Source organism: Lissotriton helveticus, chromosome 12, assembly GCF_964261635.1.
Source record: "Lissotriton helveticus chromosome 12, aLisHel1.1, whole genome shotgun sequence".
Lineage (NCBI taxonomy): Eukaryota > Metazoa > Chordata > Amphibia > Caudata > Salamandridae > Lissotriton > Lissotriton helveticus.
In genome coordinates this window covers 672148883-672174613 of record NC_136073.1, presented here as the reverse complement: position 1 = coordinate 672174613, position 25731 = coordinate 672148883, and the positions used below count along the sequence as shown (strand labels likewise).

Sequence of the window (25731 nt, the reverse complement as noted above, 5' to 3'; positions counted from 1 at the left end):
GGGTAAAATAGCCATGGACTGGGACGCTGCTACAAGTAGTTACCAACGGCTGAGTTTCATTCAAGGACACAACCGGTCTCTTTTTTGTGTGCTTAAGTGAATAGGGGGCAGCATTCCTTTGTGACCCGGATCCTAATTGCATCCTCAGGAACTGTGAAATAAAAGAAAACCCTTATAATCTGTGTGTCAAGTGCAGGAAAGTGGGTTTCTGTTGCAGTAACCCCCCCCCACTTTTTGCCAGACTACTGATGCACTCACAGGTAAGTAGTGCGCTTTACAAATGGATTGATTGATTGAACATACTGTACACTGGACAAGGATGCGAAACCCTACTGCATGGGACAGTATGAAACTCATATGGATACTCTGCTGTAGGTGGGTAGTTGTAGCATTTGTTAAGAAACAGAGCAAGAGGTTACATTAAAGTTAATGAAGATTAAAGAAAACTCCTAGAATGCACGTTTTGTTAAAATAGCTCAGAATGGTAATAATGCTCTCCCTTGTGATATTAACCCAATCCGGGTACCCTAACGCAGTTCCACACAAGACATGATGATACCACGCTGCAGCGTACTCAGCTGGAACACCTTCAAACCTGACTAGACTTACAATGTGCGAGGACTGCACCAGTCTTTGAAGAGCACCTCTTAAGATCACAATGAGCCTGATTTAGAGCTCAGCAGGTGTGGAAAATCTGATAGAGAGCAGCAGATGTTATCTCTGCCCTGTTTAGAGTGTAGAGAGGTGACTGCCTCACTATAAATATGGAGCATGGAACATCTGCCACATTTTGGCTATTTCAAGCATCCCTGAAACTCTAAATCCACCCAATGTGATCCCACCATCTACAGTGAAAGAAATTCCAGCTAACGCCAAAATGCCCCTACTTATGATCGTCTGACCGTTCCTTGCCTAAGGTACCCTCCGGATGCCATCAAGACAGAAGATAATATTCTCGCTTCCAAAGAAGCCAAATCTGAACACCAGTGACCTTGTAAGTTACAGTTGAATCACCCATCCTAGGAAATAACATTGAAGGTATACTGTTGACAAGCAAATAAGATCATGTCAACAACACAGCCCTTGATATTTATCACACAAAATATATATTTCTCAAAAGTCAATCCCTGAAGTCTGTGTTTTCATTTGGTGAAGTTCATGCTCCGATATCTATTCAGAGACAAGCCCTATGCCTGTGTGTGATATTTTTATCAGGCCCAATGACAGCGGACATACAAAGCAAAACAATTCATAATGATTGTATGAAAAAATAGGAAGTGCCTTACTTAAACGACCACCATGATCAAGTTGGCTGTTTCTCACCAACTTTCTTGCTTTATCATCATTGGTAACATTTCTATGTAGCCATAAGGTACCAATACTAAGAATACATATAATAGTGCTTCTTGTGTGTACTTCTCCAAAGTCAAAACCACACATCAGTCTCCTCTAGGTCCTCATTTAGGAAGAGATGACTATACTATCTTCCTATCAATGTTTCTATGAATAATGAGTTGTATCTGGCATCTAGCATATGTCTTTATTCCAGGCCCATAATCATGATTATAACAAAGTCACATGTTGAGACCATTTTAGTGTGAATGGCTAACATGTTTCATTGCCACACAACGACTTACTGGCAAAGTCATAAGGGTATGAGGACTAGTAATCACCCAATTATGCACTGGGTCTGCATTAAAAAAGAGAAGTGGACAAACAACAGGGAATGAAATATGTACAAAATCATAACCCACTAGGTCTAGTGGCAGATTGCTCATTCCTCAATGCTTATCCCTCATTCCTCACTCTTCATCCCTCTGCCCTCAGTCCTCGAATCAATATCGTCCACATGTATTTCCAGTACATTGCGAACTGGTCATAAAATAGATCCCAAACATGGCACACACTGCAGGAGGATGAGGCTGTGGCTTTGGACCATCCGCTGGTCCACTCATTCCATCATCCCATGTATGAGGAACTTCTTTTCATCCCTACAATTCATTCTTGCGTGCAGCCCAGTTCAGTGCTGTTGATCCAGCAAAAAGTACAAGACCTAGAATGGATTCCCACCGCAGGCCATTGGTTTGTTATGTTATCCTCTCGCTGTACAGGGAAAGAGGACCCTTGTTAAAGGAGCATTCTTACAGCAATGGCTTTGGCTTTGGCTTCGTGTAGTGCATACACAGGCACAGCGGGACAACTGCATACATAAATGCGCTCACACAACCTCCATTGGCGTACAGACACATCTACCGGTGTCTGAACATACACAGACCACATGCAGGTACCCATCAATACAGACATAATACACATACAGGCACTTTCTTGAGGACACGTGGCTTAACGCTAGCGATACCGGCTTCATTAACCTGGGGACCCAGGTTCGGATCCCGGCCTCGGTACACATTAGCGCACGGAATGATTACACAGAAGCAAACATGGACATGTGCACAGCTACCACTTGGCTCTACGTCGTGATTTGGATCACCAGATAGTGGGCCTTATCAAGAGTTGCTTGTTATATTCCAACTAGTGTGTAAAGCCCTATTTACGCACGGGTTGGAATTATGATTTAAAAGGTATTTAACACATCCCATAACTATTGGATGTGTTAAATACCCTAAGCCTATTAAATGTCGGCAGGTTTCACCTGCCGAAATTTAACAGGGGAAATGTGTACGATATTTAGCATGTGGATTTTGGTGCATTAAACACCAAAATCTGCACAAGACACAATTGGTGCTGGTGCTATTTATCGCACCTGATTAGTAACGTACCCCGTGGTATTGTTATTTATCAGGTGCACTAAATAACACCTACACTCGTTACCATACCCATAGTTGGGCTTTTAGTCAAAAGAGTTTTCCTTGCTGAAATTCGTAATTTCATGATTCTAAGAGTACAAGCAACACTACACATCCAAGAATGGAAAGTTGTATTGGCTAAAAGATGGAATATTTCTAAGTGAAACACATGAAGTGGAACTATGGGCAGATACGCCCAGGCACAAATGGACGGATTAAAGCTAAAACAAATAGGTTTAATTTTCTAGGTTTAATTTTCTACTCAAAGTGTGTTTTCTGAGTGTATGATGTTGACAATTTCATATATTTTCATTAGCTGTTTTTCAAAGGAACTAACCCCCAGATTCATCATTGTCATGTATTGCGAGTCCTTAATAGCGATTTTTAAGGAATCGCTATTAAAGACTCGCAAAACGGGATTCATGTAGAAATCGCAATATTTTTAGAGATTTCTACTGCTTCCTTATTTGCGATTCGCTGATTGCTAATCGCAAATAAGGAATGGCTTTCCCATTCATCCATAGGAATGAATGGGGAGTCATTCCCTATTTGCGATTAGCAATTAGCGATTCGCAAATAAGGAGGCGATTTCAAGGGTGCCAAGGTGTCCAAAGGACACCCTGTAGCACCCCATAAATGGTAATGTACACTGGTGTTGCGCACACACATGTCCAAAGGACATGTGTGTGTGTAACATACAACTTAGAAAAATGCACTAAAGTGCATTTTTCTAAGTTTTCGCTATTTACCACGTAATTAGACTACGCGGTAAATAGCGGCCCCAGATTGCGAATTCTCAATTTTAAAATGGTTCATGAATTGCATTTAAGGAATCTCAAATTGAGATTCCATAAATGCAATTCATCGCAATTTAGCGATTTCTAGAATTGCGATTTTTGCATTTGGGATGATTAGTCCCAAATGCAAAAATAGCGCTTGCAAAGGGCCAGATTCTCCGAATCTGGCCCTTTGCAAGCCGATTTTGCCTTGATGAATCTGGCTGAAAATGTTTCACAGTTGTGCTACTAAGCATATGAAAAATATAAGGGTCATGGAATATATGTTGCCTGAGATATTTGGTTTGCTGTAGGGAACCACACGTTTTAACATCTATTTTGCCAGACAGACACCTAACTTTAAGTTATGTGAACAAAGACAGAGCTGGTATTGATGGTTGGGACTGCAGCACAATTTTTTTTCTGTTGAAAAGCATCTTTAGCAGCACGTTTTTATGTCTTATGTAGAAAGCGCATGCGCTGTCTCTTCAAGACATTTTGTTTACCATTAGAGGGCTTCGTGCCCTCCCATTACTTACCATTGGTGGGCTTCAAAGCCACTCTCAATTGCCTGCTTCTTGCTGGTCAGTTCTGCGGTCAGCACTTCCCTCTTCTTGCATTTAACCCTTCCTTATGGCATGGCCCAAGAACTTTTGTTCTTATACTGCTCGTACTATTGGGGTCTATTTTTTCTTTTTGTTTAGCCACTCTAAAGAGGGCATCATTCTTAACTGGCTCTGTGCTTTGCTAATTGTTTTAGGCTGTCCAGCTTAATTTCGTGAGCTGTGAGTACTTGCTATATGTAAATAGGCCTTTAAATGTTGTTTGTATCTTGTCTCATTGGCTGTGCATTCAAAGACAGAGGTCAATTGTCAGGCTTTGTATTCCTAGGGAACTTGGTATTTACTTTTGTTTGCTGACTTTAAAGTGAGATAATGTATGTGGCAATCCATCCTGCTGAGTACCCATGCGAGAGGACAGGCTGAAGGATGTTACCTTTTTTAGCATACAACAAAAATGAATTGTGCTGATATTTCAGAATACATCAGAATGAGAACAGTAGAAATGAAGCACATTTTTTTGTAATTCTGAAGTGTGGTGGAAACAAATATTGTAATATCATCTAAACAACTCAATGCACTTGGTGATGACATTTCCACACATATTTATTTTATTTATTTATGAATTTTGTAGAGCGCACGGCTACCCCCAACGGAGGTGTCCCGGCGCTGAGGACAGCATTTGTGCGCAGTAAAACTGTACGTCTGTGCAAATGTAATGGCCATTTTCAATTGGAAATGTGTTATCTGTAATGGCAATGCGCTACCACACCATGCGTATTCCACACTACCCCACTCCACTTTACACTACTCCTCTCTACAACACTCTACATCACGTCACTCTACAGCACTCTGCACTCTACAACACTCTACATCACGTCACTCTACAGCACTCTGCACTCTGCTCCACTCTATGCCAGGCCACTCCACGCCACTTCACTGTAAGGCACTCCACTACACACCCATCATCCCTACACCCCTCCACTTCATTCTACCCCTCTCCACTCCAATATACCCCACTCCACTTCACTACAATCTACCCCACTCCACTACAATCTACCCTACTCTAATCTGCCCAACTCTAAGTACTCCACTCCCCTCCAATCTACCCCACTCTACCCTACCTCACTCCATCCAGTCTACCCTACTCAAATCTATCCAATCTACCCCACTCCAAGTAGCCCCACTCCACTCCAATCTGCCCCACTCAACCCACCCCACTTCACTCAAATCCACTCCACTACAATCTACCCCACTCCACTGCAATCTACCCCACTCTGCTGTGAACCAATCTACCCCACTCCATGCTATCCCAATCTACCCCACTCATCATTATGCCAGTCTATCCCACACCATGCTACCTCAGTCTACCCCACTGCACGTGACTACAATCTACCCCATTCCACTCTACCCTAATCCATTCTACCCCACCGCGCCACTAACGTTTATCCATGCTGAACAGCAGCTACACTAGTGTACAACATGGCTAAAACACATTGCCAAAGCCAATAGCTCTCGCATAGGCGAGACCTATTGGCTTTCCCAATACTTGCTTAAAATTAAAGTTGCTAACAAGGAAACATGCGAACAGCTGCAGTGCAATGGGTCAGTAGGGGAACAGCTGTGCGCCAATAGGAAGTACAGCCCCACAGCCTTTGGAACATCCTGTCACCAGTCTTGTTATAACAGCCTTCAGCTGGACTCCTCTCTCTCCTCCAGATCTGCCCCAGTGTGGGGGTGTGGTGTGCTCCTAGCCTGACTCAGACTTTCATGGCAGTGCCCATTGGTGCCTCTATAACTGTTTAAGGTGCCTTGTCTCCCGTGCTCTCGCCCTCCTCTTCTGTGGGTGCAGCCTCTACAACCCTGCTCTCTTGGTAGTCCACTGCATGCAGGCACTTTCATCTCCTATATCGCTCAGTGCCCCTTCTCCTCACTACTCCCACCCTCAGCCCACACCCTGGGATCCATGCATCCATGCTGCAGCCCTGATCATTGGCGCAGTGGGTTTGCTGCGGAGGTGGGTACTTCAGGACTAGGTCTGCGGGGAATATGCATCTGATGTAAAGTTTGTGTGTGGGCTTATGGTGGTGTGTGTCCGTGCAGGGCTATGTGTATGTCTGTGCAGGATTGTACGTGTGTGTGCTTGCATGTGTGTTTAAGGGGGTGGTTCGGTGTTCTGGGGTATGTGTTTCCCTGCAGGGTTGTATGTTTTTCTATCTACCGCAGTGGGTAGAGATCTCTGGCACTGTTACTGACTGAAGGTTTTTACGATCTCCCAAAAAAACAGCCTGTATCCCAGTAGCGGCTGCTACTGAATGGGGGTGGTGGGCAAGGGGGAACGAATGGGAGATTAAAAAAGAAAAGAAAATGACTTACCTGGGTTCCGCCGGCCGCTGTTCCTCTCTGACTTCTTCTCGGCGCCACAACAGGAAGCACACAGCCTCCCAGAATCCCCTGGCCAATCACAATGATGCAATGCAGCGTTGTGTTTGACTTGAACCCCGTGTTCGGTACTCAGATGGGTACAGGGAAGCTGTGCATGTTCCACACCAGGCTGAGTAATGCAGCCTCGGCCCAAGAGGGCTGGCCAAATAGCCCTGAGCATTTTAGAGTGAGCCTAACACTCCTTCCCTGACCCTGCTCTGGCCAGCCCAGCCCCACCCGACCCGCTCGCAGAGCAGTGGGGGTGACGCTCTTCCGCCTTGGCAGAGAAGCCGCCGCTTATGTGTCCATTCTATTTCCCTCATCCTTCACCAGCACCTCCATACAAACGGAGAGTCAAGGAAAAAGCACGAGCCCAGGATGGAAGGAGATGGGAGAAACGAGGCAAACCAAGAAGGGTGCTGTCAATAAAAGAAATGAAGGCGGAGGGGTAAGAACATAATGAAGAAAATAATGGAAAATAATGTCAGTGTAAAATAAACTCGGTAAAATAAATGAAAGAAGAGACTCGGGGCCAATGAACCACAGTGTGGCTAGAGGGGCAGAGGAAAGAAAAAGAAATAATGAAGAAATTCAGAGTGTGCCTTAAAAATAAAACAACTATTTAGGTTAAAATGTTAGATGTCACATGGAATGGGCCTACTGCAGAGTTCTTTACCTGTTGCCCAGTTCACTGGTTCGAATCCCCGTGGGATACTTAATTGGATTAATAACTACCTGCAAATCGAGCAGGTTCTAATCTCAGTCACAAAACAGAGGGTAAATATGCTGATGGCAGAGTTTATTCAGATTAGCAATTCCAAAATCAGTGGGTTACTGCTATTAAAGCAGATTGTGTGTGTTGGACTTTGGCCCTTAGGGCAGGTTCACCCCTAGACTTTTTGCGTGAAATGGTGACCTGGTGATGGTGATTTTAGGAATTCTGCGCACTTTCACTGTCCCAGTGGAAAGTGCGTGCGCACTCTGAGTGCATGTGCTGAGCTAGGCCTGCCCGCCCATAGGAATGCATGGGGAATGTATGTGTCCCTGGTAGTTCCTGATGCGTGGGGTGTACAGGCTTGAGTCTGGTATGTGTGAACTCGTGAGAGTGAATGCTGCGAGATGGTGTATGCAGCATGTATGTGTCTAGAAGGGAAGTGCTACTTCTAGACATGGCTGTACGTGTGCAGTGAGGGTGCTGGAGTGTGATTGGCTGGAGCTGGCTGGCATGCCAGGCTCCAGAAAGTCTGGATGGGTCTGCCCGGTGGTGAGTGGGAGATTAGCATGAGTGATGTGTGGGAGGAGTGTACCTGTGTCCTGGATGGGCTGGGTTTTCCCCACACAATGCTGGCTCCGCCCCCCTGTGGTGTGTCTAATGACCCAAGCCCTGCCAGTGAATAGAGAGGGTGGTTGAGGTAAACAGAGTACTCAAGAACCAGCTGCGACTGGTTCCGCCCCCACCCTGCACCTTCAGACAAAGGAAAATGGTGTATAAAAATGGGGCTGTGTCCCCACAGATGTTGTTCTCTTCCAGGATCCTGAGGGGGCTGTTGCTGCTGCTGGGCCAGAGGACCGCCACTTGGGGTGTCTCCCTGCCTGGAGACCCAGTGTGCTGGCTCTGGGCCCAGCTTTGCCCCTTGCCTGCCTACAGGGACTTTGCTGGGTCCTTTCCTGATTTATAGCGCTAGGAGCGCTTGGCTTTTCCCTCTAGCGCTTGAGAGCGCTTTGTTTCGTCCTAGCGCTGGGAGCGCTGTGGTTTGTGCCCACTAGCGCTTGAGAGCGCTTTATATCGACCACGAGGCGCTTGGGAGCGCTTTTGTAAGGCAGGTGCCCACCCTGCATTTTGCTGCTCTAGCGGCTGCCCACGCCGCATATTTGCGTGATTTATTGAAATTATCGGGAGCTCACCCCGTGTGGAAATCACCGCCGCAGCCCAGGAACCCTGCGGGGCCGCCGCGCTGCCTACGGCGACCCGGAAGTCCCGCCTTTACACCATCAGGGCCGCGCTGCCATTGGCGGCCCCGAACCGGAAGTCAGGCGGAACAGGTGGGACAGCCGGAAGTCGACAGGAGCCTACCCTGCGCTCCGGCCCCAGGAAGTGCTGTGAGAGGAGCAGGGCGGCTGCAGAGGCAGGCGGGGCTCCGGTGCCGGAAGGAGAGCCCCGCGCTGCACACAGAGGAAGGAGGAAGCCGGTCCCCGACTGAGAAGGAGAGCCCCGAGGTGCGGGAGCTCTCCTGTGTCCCGGGAGCAGGGAAGTGACCGGCAGCCTCGCAGACAGCGGTGAGTGGAGCTGACCGGGAGGGGGTGTGAGGCCGAAGCCCCGGTGAGTGCGGCCAAAGTAGAGAAGGGAGGGGCGCCGGGACACGTTGTCGGTGTCCGCCCCCCCCCCCCCCAAGGAGCGCGATCTCGTGCTCATTGTTGTGGAGCCTGGCGAAAGGCTCCAGGGGCATTTTCTGCGTCTCGAGTCCCCCAGAGGGGGGGATTCCAACCAAGGCGGCACACTTGTTAGGAGCCCAGGAGAGGCTCTGGGGGCATTTTAGGCACAGCGAGTCTCCCGAGCGGGGCTCCTACCTAGCGTGGGCCATTGTCCTCGAGTCCCCCAGAAAGGGGGACTACCACAAAAAGGTGCCACAGTTGTGTTTGAGCCTGAGAGGCTCAGAGGGGACATTTTCTTGCTTTAAGAGCCCAGAGAGGCTCTGAGAGGGCCATTCGTGTTGTGAGCCCAGAGAGGTTCCGCAGTGCCACAGTGGTGGTTCTTGAGCCAGAGAGGCTCCAACGTTGCCCTAACTTTCCCTGCACCAGTTGCCCAGCACTTTGTGGGCAACTGCTACGTTTAGGCCCGGACATTGGGACACAGGGACCGTCACAGGTGGTGACTTCTGAGTTTTGCGCAACTGTGTTTTATTATTACACCTCTGAATTAATGTTATGCATTGCATCATGTGTTATGTGCTTACACCCCTACAGGTATTGTAATACTTAGGTGGTTGTTTTCTCCCTAGTACAGGTGGTGCTCGTGAGGTCCTGTTACCAGTAGTTACTGGTTGGGTGCTATGTTATGCTAAAGTAATTTTACATTCCAAGTGCTATTTCTGAAAGTTTTACTTCTGATTCCTGACAGTGGTCCAGGTGGCCCTGTCTTGTACATAATCCCTTGTAAATTCTGCCCGTGCCTCTGGCACATTGTAAAGTGTGTGTTTTATCTAATGTGTTTTGGTGTAATACAAAGGCTATTTTTATATAACCTTGTGTGGAGTTTCCTTTGTGGTGGGCCTGGGTGTTGTTGCTGGGGTGCGTGTGCAAATACTTAACTTACATCGCCTCCAAGTTTAGCCTTGCTGCTCGCGCCACGTTACTTAGAGGGTGAGCAGGGGTTATCTTGGCGTGTAACTCCCTTGCCCTGACTTGGGGGTGGTGGTCTCTGACTGACTTTGGCGAAAGCCCTGGCCAGCCAGGGATCCCATTTCCAACAGTGTTAGTAATGTATTAGTCACAGTTACCAAAGTGCGAAATAAGTGTGCCTTCTACAATAATTCGTTTCCAACCTGCCTTTCACATGGCCCAGTCCTAATGATTTATCTCTCTCTCAGTAGTTCAGTAACAGTTTCATCCCTACACCAGCAGAGTATTAGACTTGCAAAATCAATGTGTAAATGTTGTTAAAACGCACACCCAAGACATGCATATGACACCCAAGACAAGTTCAAAGCTCCGTAGCATATTGTTGCAAGAATAGAAATATATTTTCGTTTAGCAATGTTGCAAAGCATACTTTTTAGTAGTAGTTTAAATAAAGAAGACGAAACACTTAGAAACAGGAGCATTTCTTTACATGACAAATACATTTCAGCATCATTTTGTGCCTCGGACAAGTAGATATTCTGAAAAATTCCACATCTATTTATTGTTTTCAGTTCTTCTACTCTACTGGGATATTAAGCTTTCCCACGAGCTATTATTTACATCAGGCTACAGGTGCCCAGTTAGACTTACCTCATAAATATTTGTAATAGGGCATAAGGGAAACAGCTTACTGCCAGGCAGTGAGTGCCATGATAATGAGACAAACACAGGCTTTTGCTGCAAATATCTGCCTCAAATAAGTTCTGCAAAGACAGAATTCTTTTCTAAAAGAGTAACAAATAAAAACATGTGCTGCCACATCTCGACTTGTGGCAGACAAGCTAAATGTACAATGCCAACATTTCGACTCAGCACACCAAGGTCCTATATTTGTTTTTAGCTAACAAGATTTGGTATCCATGAATGTTGTAAGTACTATACATAAAAGCTTAAACTTTTCTAAAAAACAAAAACAAACTGACAGTTGGAGGCACAGTAAAATTAAGTTATACACAAAAGTTTTACAAGACTTATTCCAAATATATTCAGTTTTTTTTCCAAAGCTGATCCGAGGTGAATCTATCTAAAATTAATTTTGCAAAGTGATTATTGCACAATTTGCCTGGTGTTTGGATGTATCTACTATAAACACGTCGCATTCTCAGCCCAAGAATACAGTAAATGATCGATGAAGACACACACAGTGATAGGGTATTAGGCAACTTAATGATTAATTAAATGTTCCATTTACAGAGTCATCTGTATCGATCCAAGTGTTGATACGAGTATACTGAAAAACAATATGATAACACTAAATGTCAATGAAATCAATTGTAACAACATCCATCCAAAAATCCCTTCCCCAGGGTATAAAGGTAAACCAGTAAATATACCCTTACTTCATCACTCATGAAGATCTAACCCTCTGGACTGCCATAGGTTAGAGAAGAACAAATTGTGTAACCAACACACACTTTAGCTCACACATACACACGCACAAAATATTTTATAAAACTCAGCACCCACATGCATGCAAAATGGCTCACACGTAAGAATTGTGACCCACACATGCACACATTAGAATCCACCCATAGCCAAGGCTACCTAATCTTACGTAATTTGACCTACACACAGGCCATGAGATCTACATACTTAGTGCGTCACACTGAAGTAAACTACAAATTGATAGGTGCAATGCTTGAATTAATCTTTTTTTTTACACCTGTTCATTACTTTTTTAGTTCAGTCACTTCGTACATGTTACACAACATAGACACGTACACGTCTCAGTGCAAATCAGATATGATGCCAACCATCTCCTATCACATCTAGGTGATTTTTGCCCATGCTCTTTGTAAAAGGTATGCTCACTCACATTGATGTGTTTGTCGTACAGTTCGAAACTCTTTCTGGACTGGTATTACTATTGTAAAAACAGATTCCCGTTTACACTGCCGTTATAAACTAACAGTGAAATAACCCAAAACATAGTAGTCACTGGTATACGTCTCCCTGGATATATCTATGTTGGCCCGGGGCCTCATTCTGCAGTCCGTGGGAGCTGCTTGCTGGATTTGAGTCCGTAAGCATGAGTTTAACCTTCAGTGCTGACTCCGAATCTGAGTGCTAAAGGGACGTATATGGAGGCGGTGGGATCCAAACCGAGGTGGCACACGGGGTAAAATAGCCATGGACTGGGACGCTGCTACAAGTAGTTACCAAGGGCTGAGTTTCATTCAAGGACACAACCGATCTCTTTTTTGTGTGCTTGAGTGAATAGGGGGCAGCATTCCTTTGTGACCCGGATCCTAATTGCATCCTCAGGAACTGTGAAATAAAAGAAAACCCTTATAATCTGTGTGGCAAGTGCAGGAAAGTGGGTTTCTGTTGCAGTAACCCCCCCACTTTTTGCCAGACTACTGATGCACTTCTTCTTGGCGTGCTCTGGGTCCCTGCCAATCAGGTTCCCAGGGCCTGTGTTCTTTCCCCAAAACTAACCCAATTGGCATCTCTGGCCACAGGTACCCAGGGCACTGTGACCAGGGAAGAACTCTAAGGGCTGCAGCACTTATTGTGCCACCCTTAGATGCCCTGTGCCTTTACACACACACACTGCCTTTGCAGGCCGCGTGTTTTGGTGCAGAACAAAGTGAAGAGTCGACATGGCACAAATCCCTGTGTGTCATGCCTACAACCCATTGCCCTGGCCTAGATCAGTCACCCCTCTAGCTGGGTGCCCTATGACAGTGGTGAGGGCGCAGGTGAATGAGCCCTGTACCCCTACAGTGTCTAAGTCTATTCTTAGACATTGTAAGTGCAGTGCAGCCATTAAGAGTACATGGTACTGGGAGCTTGTCATTACAAACTCCACAGTACCATAATGGCTACACTGAAAACTGAGAAGTTTGGTAACAAACGTCTCAGCACATTAAACCCACACTGATGCCAGTGTGGGATTTAATGAAAAATGCACACAGAGGGCATCTCAGAGATGCCCCCTAAAACCCTAAAAACGAACCCATCTCTAGTGTCCCGACGAAGTGGCTGCTTAGGCTGCCATCAGCAGCCAAGTTTTTGGACCCCTGGGTCGAGAGCTTTCTGCTCCCGGGGGCCTGAAACAATGCATATCCTGGGACGATGTGCCAAGCCTCCTCCCCCAGGATTGGCAGGGTTCACGAAGGGGAAGCTTCAAAGGCATACCGCCTTTGTGAGCTTCCTCAGACCACTTACTACTTTCAGCAACTGGTCCCCACTTGTTCTGCCCACCACTTTGGGCAGGAGAACCAGTGGGAAAAACAAGTGAGGGGGAGAGGTGTGCCCACCTGTGCCAACTCCACCCCTCAGGTGGGGGAGGTGAGATGAAGCACAACTCTGAGTCCCCGCCGTCATGAGGATGGGGGACCCAACCAACCAGGGACAGGCTCCTGCCCCCTCCCACTGGAGGGTGGCACAATAGGGGGTGTACCCACTCCAGGGAAGGGACTCATTGGCCTCTACCTACCTGTAACGCCCCTAAATCTAGTATTTAGGGGGAACCCTGAACCTTGCTTCCTCAGATCCAGCCTGACAACAAGAAGAAAAGAAAAAGAAGGACCGAACAGCCATGCAGCCAGCTAACAAGAGGAAGACGCCCACCGACAAGGCTCCAGCCCTACCGGCCAGTCTCCCCTTGAACCTGCTCCTGCGAAATCCCGGTGTGTCCTGCAGCCTCAGAATCCCCGTAGGACCGGCCTGCCTTCACTTCCAAAGATTGCTTCTCCCGTGAGCACCCGATTTGTTCAACTGCAACCTCTGGCAGCAGCTGGAAACCACAAATCCACCCCCCTTTGCACCCGCCGAACCCGGCCCGAGCTCGAGTGGAAAAATACCACGAGGAGATCACCCCGGCGATCCTGACCCGAGATCCGGCAACCCCTGACCTGCCTCAAGCCTCCAGCCCGATGCCTGCAGCCTAAATCCAGAAGGCCCCCCTGACCGCGACCAGGAGCTGGTAAGAAGATCTGACCCCAAAAGGCACCCCTGCACCCGACGCCCCACAGCCTTGTGTGCCCAAACCGATGGTGCCTAACCAACCCTTAACTTACCAACTTTACCAACTTACCTCTCCAAGGGCCCGATGTAGGTAATTAGTATTTACCGATTCGTAAATACCGAATTTTACCGATTCGGTATTTACAAATCGGTAAATGCTATGTAGGTATTTTTTCTGATTTTTTTACCTAATCTGTGTGATTCGGTAATTACCGAATCGGTATTTACCGATTCGGTAATTGCCATTGATTCCTATGGGCCTTGAGGCCCATAGGAATCAATGGCAATTACCGCATCGGTGAGGCCCATAGGAATCAATGGCAATTACCGAATCGGTAAATACCGATTCTGTAAAATTACCGATTTTGCAAGGGGGACAGGGTGTCACTTTGACACCCTGTTGCACCCCTGATTCTGGCTTGTGTGCCATGTGACACACATACATGCCTTAGGGCATGTATGTGTGCCACAGGGCACAGGTGTACATGCACAGATGTGCATGTACACAGGAATTCGTTATTTACCATGGCATAGTATGTCATGGTAAATAACTAATTATTAGGAGCCTGTGGCACTGTTTCCAGTGCCACCTACATATAGATTTCCCGATTCAGTAAAAGTACAGAATCAGTATTTTACAGAATCGTTAAATTTACCGAATCGGTAAATTTACCGATTCTGTAAAATGTAGGCCCCCTACATCTCAATCACCAAATACCAGTCGGTAACGGCCGAAATCGGCCGTTACCGACTGGTATTTGGTGACCTACATCTGGCCCGAGGTGGTGATCACAACCAGAAGTCCTTCTTCTCCCTGCCTGCAGTGCTTTTGTAAACCAGTGGTTCTCCATAAAAAAACAACAGGGCGCCCGACATCGAAACAGCACTCTGCACCCGGCCACCCCAGTACCGATGAGGGTGCACCTTTTGTGCTACTTTGTTTCCCCATTTGCCCTGACCTTAACCCTAGGAGCTTTGCTCCCACAGCCCAATGGCCTGCTTGCCAGCAGCCACCAACTGGAGGCCCCCTAACCCTCATTGGATAACATTGGGCCTCGACACTCTGCACCCGGCCGCCCTAGTGCTGCTGAGGGTGTAACAAGAGTGAATCACTGACCCTGGGGGACCCCTGAGTCTAACCCCAGAAATGTAACTCCCACAGTCGATTACTTACCTGTGAACCGATAACCTGTGTTTCCTCCATAGGATAACATTGACAATTTTCATCCAAAAAGTTTCTAAGCGTGGAGTTTTAAATCTAAAAATATTCTTTAAAAATCGCACAAATAACCAAAACATATTTACTTACCTGTTTGCAGGAAATGTCCCAGTGCTGAATCTAGGTATCCAGCACTGAGTTAGAAAAGTAACGTAAAAAGTAATTTACCTGTAATTCACTGAAAAAGCCTACTCATTTCAATGTACTGTATTTGCTAAGTGTTGCAACCTACTGCATCCCCTGTAAATCAAACAAAGTACAACTTCTATTGCATTTTCAAACTGTTCTATATTCAGCAACGTATTACTGAAAAGTATTTAATGCTTACCTGTGCCAGGCTTGCTTGGTTCTAAAAATAAACAACAGTATATTTTTTATACAAAAACAATTGGCCTAGAGTTCAGTTCTTAACTGTGTGAATTCATTTGCTGACTGAGTGTGTACATCAAATGCTTAACACTGCCCTCTGATACTGCCTTACTGCTTGACTACTCTACCACAAATAGAGAGTAAGGTGCTTTCTAACTTTAACCTCTTCCTACCTCTGGGGTCACCTGTACTCAATACACACTATACCTCATTTTGGTGTAGTATATAAAGAGCCAGTTTCCTACAGCAATTAGTGAGTACTACAGGGCAGCCAGTAACAGGATAAAGATGCTCACCGACCAGCACCAGTTCTGCATACAAATGTGGCCTTCTACTGGTGTCTGTAGTACGCACTTCAAAAATGCACGTCATCTTTATCCGGTGATGTTACATGCGCACTACGGATCAATTCTGCAGTAGCTTACACAGACTTCATCAATCTCCCATAGCTCGTGATTACGTTTTAGAGGCACCGATGACAGTACGAGTCCCCCCACCGCTATTACATCACAGCATCCCTCTGGAGGAATGGCGCCATGCACTCCAGTGCAAGTCAATGTGCATTTATTGACAGCAGAAACACTGGCACATCTCAGCCATTGCTGCCTTGATCACGGTGGTTACTTCATCAAGCGATATATCTGTTATGGGGTCACATTGTTGACATCCTAGGTTTGTTAAATCGTCGAAGCTTAGGGGTACCTCTGTGCAGTGCTTTAAATGGAAAAAGAGAAGTGCTGGTACATGCCAAATTGATTGGGATGGGTCTTGATGGTCTTATAGGAGCGTGGCTTCGAGACAGGCATTTAACAAATCAGCTCTTATGTGCAGGGCGTAATTGTTTTTTTGCAGTTTTATATAGTGCGAACTTTGCCTCCGGGCATTACAGCTTTTTACCTGAAAAGCAGAAGTTTTACATGAAAGCATACGTTGAAGTATGCTTTCATATAGAACTTGCACATTTAAAGCGCTTTATTCCCCTTGTGCCAAGTGTGCGCTATATATAACTGCATAAAAGTACCAATTGTGCACTGTAGACAAGAACCTAACTTGGCCGAAAAGCATTAGGGCTCTGAGCTCTGACAGTCAGTGGCGAGTGCAGCCTAGTGCAGCAGTTTAATTATTGGGATCTCTAGCCACCAGGCCAGATCACTTTATTGCTGTCACACTGTCAGTGAGAGTTAAGGCATCAGCAGCAGCCTAGCCCTGGAATGCACACTGTTGTCTAGGCTCCCTCTGAAAGCGTCCTATTCAGCAGCACCTGCTCTGAATGTACCCATATACCCAGGGCTTTAAGTGGGCCGGGTCTTGCAGGTGCTCAGTTCTAAAAAGCAGGTGCTGAGACCGGTCCCTATCAGGCTTTCCATTTTTGCCCTCAACCTCAGGGTGAAAAAAAAAATCTTAACTCTGCAGCAGTACCACCCTGCCTTTTCGGTAACTTCAAATACACTTGCTATAGTTCTTTCAGTCTCATCATTTAAGAACTGAAGCATTGTTATATACAACGAAGCCATATTTGCAACTAACAACCATTGACGAAGCCAATAGTTCTGGCTCATAGGTGTAATGTTACTTGTTGTATTATATATCTGGATGCAATGACAGAAGCAGTAAAAGAACAGTCCGGCATAACACTATGCTAAGCACAGATTTTTAGCTTAAGTGTTTTTTAAGCATCGCCCTTAATTGCATCAGTCACGCCCCTTGGAGAGACCTCCAGTTTTTCCATTCCACTTAAAGCCCTGCATATACCTATACCCCAGATTGCTTCTAGGAGTACCGGTACTCTCTTGACACAGGGAAAAGTTCAGGTACCCAAGGGGATAACACTGAAAAGTGCCAGTACTCAGTACCGGCTCATTTAAAGCACTGCTCTGTCAAGAACCGTGTTGCTCCGGCCCTCGATAGGGGCCTGGGGCAGCATTCCTAGGGTGGAGCCTGGTGGTAGCCAATGTCTGTTGTAGCCTAGGACGTTGCTACCTGAAGCTGCAGGGGCTTCCGCAGTAATCCTCTCTGGGATGTGCAACTGTCCTACTGAGAGCGGGGCGATCACTGCCCTGAGGTGTGTGTGTGTGAAAGATATTAGCACGTTGTACACTTGGGAATATGTTTGCATTGAATTGCACCGCACCCCTGTGTTTGCATCGTGGCACCGAGTTTATTTTAAAGTTGTGTTCCTGACTATGTTAGTTCTAGATCATTAGCAATATCATCTTTCAGCACCATGGCTGTAGCAAAGCGTCACGCGGGATAACGCCAGTCCGAGTCACCAAATACATGCTTTGCATGTCGCCCAGCCACGCAGGGCTCGAGTCGGGGTACCACACGGGTGGACGGCGTCCCCCCACTTATTTTACCGGGGGGACGCCATTCCTCCCTGCCAAACAGCTGGACTTCACTCTTTGGCCTCTCTGGGACGAGGAGCTCGGCACCCTTCGTGACGTCACATCCGGTCGTGATGTCACTTCCAGCGACAGCGTCCCCCCACTTATTTTTTTACAACTTGTGCCCTGCAGCCACGTAACGTGGATCATATTCCTGTCAGAAGAGGGAACACACGGGCACGTGGCAGAGCAGAGAGGCCCGCCAGAGTAGGAAGAGCGCCCCCTGCTGGCAGGCCAGGAGGAGGACAGGGGTGTTTATTGGCACTCACTGCCACTGCCGGAAAGTAAAGGGCCCGGCTCTCGTCATGTCACCAGGGAGAATATCCCGAGGCGCCGAGGCAGTGCGGTCATGGCACCAGGGCCCCGCGCACGTCACGTTCCCAGGCCAGCCGCGAGCCCCAGGGTGATGACTGCATTTGTATCCACTCTGGGGAGTGTCCTGTAATAAAAATAAGTCTTGCGTGGAAGATTGAAATCTGATGAGGTGTTGTGATCAAAGCCTCAGCTACTACAAAGCTCTTAAAAAACACAATTACCGCCATTCTACCATCAACCCTAAACCCTCTGTATTCAGAGCTGCCTCGAAAAACCCACAGTGGTATCCTCGGCTTTCAAACTCGAGTCATAACCGTAGTGCTGTTGTCCTCACATCTCACGTTTCTCCACAGAATATTAAGTGCCACTTACAGCGCTTGCTGCAAGCACAGTGATCCCCTCAACCCAGCACTGCCTTCAAAGTCCTCATCTTTTAACCCACTATTCACAGTGCCACCTCTTGTAAATGTTTTTTGTACTTGTATAGCGCACAGCTACCCGCAGTGGGTTTCCCGGCGCTTGTACGAATACCGCAGGGGAACCCTTCCTGGCTTTCCCTGTGAGGTGTCCACTCCTGGGCACCCCCATGGTGCAGACCAGGCATCCCTCGCGTTGTGGGGGGATGTATGACGTTACAACGCATACTTTTACAACGCCTACCTTTACCACGCAATTTTTACAACACAGGATCCATTACAACGAAGTACCATTACAACGCATGAATTTACAACGCAGATACCTTTACAACGCATACCATTACAACGTAAGTATTGGTAAGTTTATAATATTTTTTTAAATGTAAATTAATTAAAATTAATATAATTTAATTTAATTTAATTTGATTTAATTAATTTTATTTAATTTAATTTAATTTAATTTAATTTAATTTAATGTAATTTAAAATGTATTGTACTTAATTTTTACCCTGTACCCCTTTACCCAAAAAACCCAAAACTGACCCTGAACCCTAAAAATACCCCTTTACCCAAAAACCCAAAACTGACCCTGAACCCTAAAAATACCCCTTTACCCAAAGACCCAAAACTGACCCTGAACCCTAAAAATACCCCTTTACCCAAAAACCCAAAACTGACCCTGAACCCTAAAAATACCCCTTTACCCAAAAAACCCAAAACTGACCCTGAACCCTAAAAATACCCCTTTACCCAAAAACCCAAAACTGACCCTGAACCCTAAAAATACCCCTTTACCCAAAAACTCAAAACTGACCCTGAACCCTAAAAATACCCCTTTACCCAAAAACCCAAAACTGACCCTGAACCCTAAAAATACCCCTTTACCCAAAAACCCAAAACTGACCCTGAACCCTAAAAATACCCCTTTACCCAAAAACCCAAAACTGACCCTGAACCCTAAAAATACCCCTTTACCCAAAAACCCAAAACTGACCCTGAACCCTAAAAATACCCCTTTACTCAAAAACTCAAACTTATAATATTTTTGATAAAATTATATACTTACCAATACTTACGTTGTAATGGTATGCGTTGTAAAGGTACCTGCGTTGTAAATACATGCGTTGTAATGGTACTTCGTTGTAATGGATCCTGCGTTGTAAAAATTGCGTGGTAAAGGTAGGTCGTTGTAAAAATTGCGTGGTAAAGGTTGTATACCGTTGTGGGGGCCGTTGTGGAGACTAAGCAAGCCATTGCCCAGAGTTGCAGCACTGGACCCATGATCAGAATAGGCGCTGAGGCGAGAATATCCGGTCTGGGGAATTAATGAGCCCGAGACCCGCCGAGGCGGGAATCGAACCCTGATCCCTGGCCAGAGCTCTGCATTGAGGTCTGCCGGCTCTAACCATTGAGCCACACTTCTCCACCTCTTACATCATCAATTGCAGTGCAGCCATTCGGCCCTCCATTACCAACCCGACCTCCAAACCCGCCAATCACCGTGCTGCCCCCAAACTCCCCACTCACACATCTGCCTCCTAACTCAGCAACGTGCTGCTCTCAACCCCACAATCAGAGCTGGCCTCTGCTTAGAGAGCGCCCTGGGCAAAACCAGGGTTGGCGACCCCTCCCACGTGCCCTCTTTAACTGTGTGTGTTGAAATAATGGGAGGGATAGTGGGGAGGTGAGCGAGGGTGGAAGGGAAAGACAGCATGACAAGAACAGCAATCAAAATACAACACGGGCAACAGCAGCCTCCAGAAACAGGGTTTAAATGCACTTATGGTTGGAGGCAGCTCACACTTATGGTTAGAAGCTGCTAACACATAAAGGCGGGCCTGCCCACAATCACACTGCTGCAGCATTCCTAGGTGTGTTTGCTTTCAGCTGCGCCCTCATGGCAGTAGCCATCAGACATGCGTTGACACACCAATTTACAACATATAAACACTACATTACAATTACTTGGGAAAGTGAAACTTTCCCGAAAATTTCCTTGCACTGGATTAGAATACTACATTGCTAAGTTAGATTGGTAAATTGGCAGTTTCTGGTCTTTTGAGGGTGCAGCTGCCAGAAAGAACCCATAAAGTAAACTACCAATCAAAAGGAGCAAAACCTACCATTCACAGCGTTGCTTGCAACCCCACACTCATAGCGCTGTGTCTAAGCCCATCAAGCATATTGTTGCCTCCAGATACACTTCCTGCCGGACTGGGAACGAAAACCGGCCCCGGCAATGGGCTCGGTCGGCCCCCACTCGGGAGGGGGGTGTTGGAGGTGCCGCCGAGCTCTTTGCCGGGGCCGGTTTTCGGCCGATTTTGGTACAGGGCCGATTTTGCAGCCATGCTGCAAAAAACGGCCCTGTAACAAAAACGGCCCCCAGGGGCCCAAAACTGGTCCCCACCCTTGCGGCGCACCGCGGGATTGCCCGGTGCCCGCTATGGCCAGTCCGGCCCTGCCCCCAGGAAAGGCGGTGTGATCACCAGTGACACGCATCATGCAAAGCCACAGCAAGGATTAAACGTGGATGCAAAATGAATCCGCAAACCTACTAAGTGTTTGTTTTTCTCAAATCTCACTATTTCTAAAAGAACAATGCACTGAAGAGACCTGGCAAGGTTGCAAGGGACGTTTCAGGACAAACAATGACCCCGGGAGAAAGTTGCTGCATCCACAACCCTATGTCATAAAAATACGACCTATTCGGGAAATTACGAATTTGAGCTGCTATGGTCAATGCCTGAGAATGTACAGTCCTCCCTGAATACCCGCAAATGCACCACAAGGGCCTTTAACCCAGAAATAATGCGCGAACTGCACGCCCACAATCAGAATGGTACCTCCATATCCACTATTACAATACTGCTGTTTAAAAACTCAGCATCATAGAACGCCATACCCCCCCCCCCCTCCCAAGCACAATATTGCCAGAAGAAATGGATTACACAGCATGAAGTAGCTGGGCCCATCACATATCCTTTCTTTGCTAATGCAGTGCTCTAGGTGGTTCTTAGCATGGTGACATCGTCATGTGGACCAGTTTTGGTGCACTGATAGCCGTTATGCCCACGGATGAGTAGCCATTTTGCAATGCACTTTTTTGCTGCACCATGGCATAAAACAGGTGATCTAATGACAGTTTTGAACTGGATGACCTGAACTGGTGCTGTCCATTTCAGCACCACTCGTCTTCTGTTCTGTCGCTTGGTGCTTGCTGTCTACCTTTGTCCATTTTGCTTCGTACAACACTTTACCCCTAAGCCCAGTGGTTTCCTTTGCCTGACCCCTTTTCGACCCCCTTTGCTGCTGTCTCGTTCAACTTTGCCACCTGCCCATTATCCGCATGCTTCCACCACCCAGACCTCCGCATCGCTCCCAAGAAATGCAGGCGAGAAGAATGGAGTGAGAGTGAGTGTGATGCACTCTATGTAATCTACTTGCAAATATGGATAGCGAAGATAGACTTTTAACACATGGAATCCCCTCATGATAGTCTTGCACATAATATTCTACAACACATGTATAATGTGATGACCAAAAGTGACAGTTTATGTCATAATTGCGTTTTATTGTGTTTTACTGTAAATACTATCTTTATGATCTTCTATGGTTCTTTGAACCAAAATAAAGATGAACTGAACTGAGTGTGATGCTACAAGCATCATTGGCAATGTAAGGAACACGGGCAAGTGCATGGTACATGCTCATTTCTCTTCATCTCTCTCATGTTCTTCACCCATTGTTCTTGTTTGTGCACCTTTTGCCATCACCTTTATCCCAATTGGCTTCCCCATGTCCCATGCTGCTCTATGATGCTCGTCCACCTCCTGTGTCCTGTTCACTTAGGCTCAGGGCTTTAAGTAGGCCGGATCCTGCTGGTGCTCAGCACCAGCAGTTCTAATAAGCAGGCGCTATGATGGGTCCCTATCGGTCTCTCAGCTTTTGCCCTCACCCTCAGGGTGAAAAAAAAATCTTGAACTTTGCAGCAGTACCACCCTTTACAGCCTTTGATGTAACTTCAAAGAGACTGTGTATATTTCTCTCACAGTCTCATCATTTCAGAACTGAAGCATTTTCAAAATTCTACACAACAAAGCCTTAGTTGTTGCTTATTTATCCTATACAACTAACAACCATTGGTAAAGCCAATACTCTTGGCTTGTTGCAGGTGTAATGCTACTTGTATTATATATCTGGATGCAATGACAGAAGCAGCAAAATGCTGGATCCCTAATGCTATTGTATTTGTCATGGGTGAACACGGATCGTGTGTGTGCGTCATTACATAGGCCCGTCTCAGGGATTGTGGTCTTGTTGGACCGGGATGGGCACCCAAAGTGTTACCCTCATTGTGGTGGATGCCTACCGCCTTCACCGTGAGTTAAGCAGCATGAGAACAGTAGTAGCAGTATACCGTGTAGAAATCCGTAGTAATGAACAGGACCTTTTTACCCTGTGTCACTGGAGTGAGGTCTACAGACTCACTCACCTTCTTAAAAGTTTAGTTTCTGTGTGCTTAACTCGCCCTGGGCCTAAATCAGGTAAGTTGTGGAGTGTGCTGCGCAGGGCAAAAGTAGTGACTCTGCGTTAGTTGTATGTGTGCCTGGTAAGGGTACAGTACAAGGCTGGAGCAGGACTGTGCATGTGTGGTTAATACATGTGCCGGAGGTACGTGTGCTATGGCCACTGGAATTATGTGGCAGGAGAGGGCCAAATTATGTGACATAGTTGACTAAATAATACAGTAAAAAAATAAAAAATTATGCGGCATAATGCAGCACATTTTCTGATAGTATTACTTTATTATTTTGTCATTTTTAAACTAGGTAACTGTCTGGGCAAAGGTTGCACCTCACCAGTACAATTTTAACACCAAAACATAGCAATAAGCAACAGAAAGGTGACCAGTCAACCTTTCCAAAGGGCCTTTCACTGTACGGCAAATAATTTACAACAAGGGGTGGTGATGGACAGAGTCTCTGAATTAAGCAGAGTACTCTCACCCAGTCAAGAGATCAGGGCTAGATCCAACACCGTTTTTTAGCTCATTGCACCATCCCAGTTTCAGAACCTGGCTATATGCAAATTAGTCTGTCCCTGGCCCAGTGCATCATGGGAACAGGGCAGACCAGACTACAAAAGCCAATTCTTACACTGGGAAGGAAACAAGCTTCCGGGGACCGGTTTCTGCCATTTCAGGCGTCTTCGGCCCGGCTTGCTTGAATCCTGATGGTGCAATGAGCAAGGGACTCACATCTAAGTATACCCTTCCACGCTTAGGGTGGACAAAATAATTTACAACAAGGGGTGGTGATGGACAGAGTCTCTGAATTAAGCAGAGTACTCTCACCCAGTCAAGAGATCAGGGCTAGATCCAACACCGTTTTTTAGCTCATTGCACCATCCCAGTTTCAGAACCTGGCTATATGCAAATTAGTCTGTCCCTGGCCCAGTGCATCATGGGAACAGGGCAGACCAGACTACAAAAGCCAATTCTTACACTGGGAAGGAAACAAGCTTCCGGGGACCGGTTTCTGCCATTTCAGGCGTCTTCGGCCCGGCTTGCTTGAATCCTGATGGTGCAATGAGCAAGGGACTCACATCTAAGTATACCCTTCCACGCTTAGGGTGGACAAAAAAATTTACAACAAGGGGTGGTGATGGACAGAGTCTCTGAATTAAGCAGAGTACTCTCACCCAGTCAAGAGATCAGGGCTAGATCCAACACCGTTTTTTAGCTCATTGCACCATCCCAGTTTCAGAACCTGGCTATATGCAAATTAGTCTGTCCCTGGCCCAGTGCATCATGGGAACAGGGCAGACCAGACTACAAAAGCCAATTCTTACACTGGAAAGGAAACAAGCTTCCGGGGACCGGTTTCTGCCATTTCAGGCGTCTTCGGCCCGGCTTGCTTGAATCCTGATGGTGCAATGAGCAAGGGACTCACATCTAAGTATACCCTTCCACGCTTAGGGTGGACAAAATAATTTACAACAAGGGGTGGTGATGGACAGAGTCTCTGAATTAAGCAGAGTACTCTCACCCAGTCAAGAGATCAGGGCTAGATCCAACACCGTTTTTTAGCTCATTGCACCATCCCAGTTTCAGAACCTGGCTATATGCAAATTAGTCTGTCCCTGGCCCAGTGCATCATGGGAACAGGGCAGACCAGACTACAAAAGCCAATTCTTACACTGGGAAGGAAACAAGCTTCCGGGGACCGGTTTCTGCCATTTCAGGCGTCTTCGGCCCGGCTTGCTTGAATCCTGATGGTGCAATGAGCAAGGGACTCACATCTAAGTATACCCTTCCACGCTTAGGGTGGACAAAAAAATCTGAGCTGGGATGGGGCAGTGAGATAAATAACGGTGATGGATCAAGCCCTGATCTTTGGACTGGGTAAGAGTGGTCTGCTTAATTCAGACACTCTGTTCATCACCACCCCCTTTTCTGAATCGTTTTTGGCCACTATAGGTGTGGCAGGGTATACTCAGACATGAGTCCCTTTCTCACTGCTCCATCAGGATTCAAGCAAGCCGGGCCGAAGAGGCTGAAATGCCAGAAACCAGTCCCCGGTAGCTTGTCTCCTTTCTGGTGAAGAATTGGCTTGGTAGTTTGGTCTGCCCTGTTCCCATGATGCACTGGGCCAGGGACAGACTAATTTGCATATAGCCAGGTTCTGAGCTGGGATGGGGCAGTGAGATAAATAACGGTGATGGATCAAGCCCTGATCTTTGGACTGGGTAAGAGTGGTCTGCTTAATTCAGACACTCTGTTCATCACCACCCCCTTTTCTGAATCGTTTTTGGCCACTATAGGTGTGGCAGGGTATACTCAGACATGAGTCCCTTTCTCACTGCTCCATCAGGATTCAAGCAAGCCGGGCCGAAGAGGCTGAAATGCCAGAAACCGGTCCCCGGTAGCTTGTCTCCTTTCTGGTGAAGAATTGGCTTGGTAGTTTGGTCTGCCCTGTTCCCATGATGCACTGGGCCAGGGACAGACTAATTTGCATATAGCCAGGTTCTGAGCTGGGATGGGGCAGTGAGATAAATAACGGTGATGGATCAAGCCCTGATCTTTGGACTGGGT

General features: G+C 46.7%; 1 protein-coding gene across 1 annotated transcript in view; it reads left to right on the top strand.

The window, feature by feature from the left end:
• The window catches only part of NRN1L (neuritin 1 like), a 164096-nt gene that overhangs the window by 991 nt on the left and 137374 nt on the right, over window positions 1-25731 (top strand). The window lies entirely within an intron of this gene.